This window comes from Hipposideros armiger, unplaced genomic scaffold (assembly GCF_001890085.2).
Source record: "Hipposideros armiger isolate ML-2016 unplaced genomic scaffold, ASM189008v1 scaffold_544, whole genome shotgun sequence".
NCBI classification, from domain to species: domain Eukaryota; kingdom Metazoa; phylum Chordata; class Mammalia; order Chiroptera; family Hipposideridae; genus Hipposideros; species Hipposideros armiger.
Genome location: NW_017731894.1, coordinates 711098 through 714716, shown reverse-complemented (window position 1 = coordinate 714716; position 3619 = coordinate 711098).

Genomic DNA, 3619 nt, shown 5'->3' with positions numbered 1-3619 from the left:
CCAGGCTGGGGGGCCGGAGGCGCGGGAGCGGGCCGCCTCCAGAGTGGGGGTCTCGGTCCGGCTGGACGGGCCGGGCGGGGGGTTCTGGGCAGGGCCGCCCCCGCCCGCAGCGTGGGTCGCCGTGTCCGGCTTTCCCTGGACGCTCCGACCGCCGAGGGACAGGACTGTTAGCGCCCTGGATTCTACAGATGGGGAAACTGAGACTGGGGCGGCGTCGCGGCCGGGCCGTGAACCCCTCCTCTGAGCTGGGCTCTGCCCTCCCCCGGGCTGATCTCTGCCCTGACGTCACTCCATCACATCGCCCTGCTCACACCCAGAAGTCACCAGCGTGGCCAGGGTCGGTCCCACCCTGCTGGGCGCCAGCTCCCAGAGCGGGGACTGTGGTGTCCCTGGGGTCTGACCGGGGACCTGCGCTCGGTGGGAGCTCAGTGGAATAATGCACGTGCTGCCACATCGACGTGGGCACTTAGCGCTGGATGCTTGGGGCTGGGGAGAGGCAGGTACACGGAGGCGCCTTACGTTCCCCCGGTAAATAGTGTGCTCGCTGGGGCTCCGTGTTCGTTGACTTGTTTCTTAACCATCAACACACCCCACGAGTGGAGTATAGGTGCTCAGTGAAGAATGCCAGCAAACTACCGTTTACTATTTAGTAAGAGAAAAGCAGTTCACTTAGGAGTGGAGCAACTTTGGATGCCTTCTGCCTGTGTTAAAGCTGACAGTGCTGTGAATGACACAGGGACTGTGAAACTATAATGGATGCTTCTAAAATGTGGAAGAGTTGAAACGCTTTAGAATGATGACTTTTTTCTTTACACATACAAGTACTAAATAATTACCGGTGAGTGTTGGCGTTTTGCTTCCCAGCACACGGATAAAGCCTCTGCCCTCAGAAGTTCTGCAGCCTCAGATGGGGTGCTAGGCCCGCCGCCTTAGGGCGTCGTTGCATGGAATGAATTAACTTCTGTCTTTTGCTCCTAGAATGGAACTGGTTCGTGGGAGAGTGGAGGGAAGGGTCACTGAAAACATCTGTGTTCTGTGGGTCAGTTGAGGAACCCAGGTTCAGACAGGCAATGAAGTCCATGCTTCACAGTCATTCCAGGAAAAGTTTCTTCAGAGTGATGTTCCTTTCCTTCCCTTTTTATAAATGGTCAAATATTTGGACCTCTGCAGCACGCAGATGAACATGTTGCACATAGCCAATTACGGTTCTGTTATCTCACTCTAGAATGTCCGCACCACAAGGAGGAGCCCAAAGTTTTGTTAAATGAGGAAATGCTGAAAGTTTCTGAACACAAGAGCTGTAGCTGTTTCAGCAAAAGGCAGCCGAGTTCGTGTGGTGTTGAGGACAGTCAGGAAGACTTGTCGGTAGAATATTTAAGCAACTCTTCTTGGCTTGATGAGCAAAATCTAAATAAGGCAACTGTTTGTCACTCGGTAAATTTACGTATATTCCAGCTTATTGCAACCGTGTCAGTAAGAACATGTAACCCTGTTCCAATGTAGAGTTTTAGAGCTAGAAGTGACTTTCTCTAGTCCAGTACCATCCTGCCTAGGTGAAGAGAGTAGGCAGTTGGAGAGCAAATTAGTGGAAGTTTCTACTTCTGGAGCTGTCTAATTTTAAAGCTCTCAAAACTTCAATTTTCCTGTGTGTAAAATGGGGATAATAATATCTGTCTGTCTATGCACAGAGGGAGTAGTGAAACACAAAATTATCTTCTGTGTGTGACTCTGGGAGAGGTAGGAGAGAGAAAATGCTATGTAATTATAAGTGCTATTAATATTCGTTTTTTATATTTTCAGGAAGTTATAAATAAAAAGTCACCTCTCTAGTATAACATATTAAGCTAAAAATTGAATTTGACATACTTAAAGTTTAAACTTTTCATATTTAAAAACTATCTGAAAGTTATCAGACATAAGAGTTAAACCTTTTCCCCCCCCCTGGAAATGTGTCCTTTCCAAGTAGTTCTTAGTTGAATGTCTACTTACAACTATGTTTCTAAATGGCTGGTGCTTTTTCCTAAAGTTTAACATTTAATTTTAGTTAAACTGTCTCATCAGCAGTGTCCACACTGACAAAATATTTGCGATGTCTCCAAAAAGTTTCCCTTATCAGCTGTTCATGCTTCCTCCTGAGAAAAAAGATTATCACTGATAGCTGTTTGGAAAGGACTTAAAAATTAGTTTGTCCAGCACAAGTATATGTGACAAACACATAGATTGGGTCGCTTCTAACCAGCGACCCTCTTTTTGAGCAACCGGTTCACGTGGGTGCAGAGACTTTAAGTGACTCGCCAGGATCTCCCGGGCTCTGCATCTAGACATGTTTCTGATTTACAGAGAGTCTTGCATGCCGGGTTTCTGCGAGGTAACGCGCAGGTGCAGACACGCACAGATGAAGTGGGTGTGTGCAGTGGGTGGACGTGGTCCGAGGTGGGGTGGGGGCAAAGGAGGCATGATGAATGCCGTGTAGGACGCAAGTAAATCAAAGCGCAACAGATGTTCTGCAAGATAATGGCTGCAAATATTGCAATATATCTTGATTACCTTTTTTTTTAATGTTTGCGTGTGCAAATGGATATATCTGTTGTAGATAGGAATAGAGAAATGACAGAGTTCAACTGTGGGAGCTGTTTGTGGGATAATAAACACAAACACAGGTAGCCATGTGTGGTATGCATTAGCCGATCTAGAGAAATGTACGAGATGATAATCATTTTAATCCCCAGGTTCAAGGTGATGAATTGCAAATACAATTTCTTAAAGGGCAGGAGAAACAGCTCAGGTATTTTTACAGCTGCTTTTTGACAGTTCAGATCATATGTGTGGAGCAGTGTTATGTAGTAAAGATTCAGGTTCCAATTTATAACCTAAAACATCTTTTTTTCTAAATTCTTCACTGAAACTTAAAATACTAAGAATTTTATAACATTTATGATTTTATATTTGCATATCCTTATAGTTTAGAATTTCGTAGTTGATTCAGTCGTGCCAGCTTTTTATATTTTATCATCACACAGACAACTCCCACAGCTGGAACCCGTACTTTCTCTACCCTTAACTGGAATCAGTATATCCATATGCACACATAATGTGTCCCCTTTTTTAAGATAGCAGAACCTCTATATTTACATGAATAAGTACTTCTTGTTTTTAGCTTCAAGTCTGTTCTGAATTTAAGGAATAGAAAGCCTGAACAAGAACCAGTTCATTAAAAGCATTTCCTCTTTAGCACACTCACTCCCCACCATCGCCTGGTCCAGTCGCACTGTTGGCTGGTCCTGACGTGCCCTCCCTGTCCCGTGCCTTGGCACATGCTGCTCCCTGTGTCGCAAACCACCAGACACCTCTCTCCCCCTTTCTCTGCCTGCTTCACAACTTCTTTTGGTTTCAATTCAGGCTCCACCGCCAGTAAGTCTTCCTGCCCTTTTCCCCTCCGATGTCCCCAGAGGTGGCCATCTGCCTGTCTCCGAGCACAGATGCCATCCTGTCCTATTCCTGCACCCTCCCCAGACCCTCCACCCTTCCTAGGGCGGCCTGTGCAGTCAGTTTTGCCCTGAAGCCTCATTATTCTGCACAGAGAACCTGCTGGGTGTATATTGGTGCATTTCCATTTGAA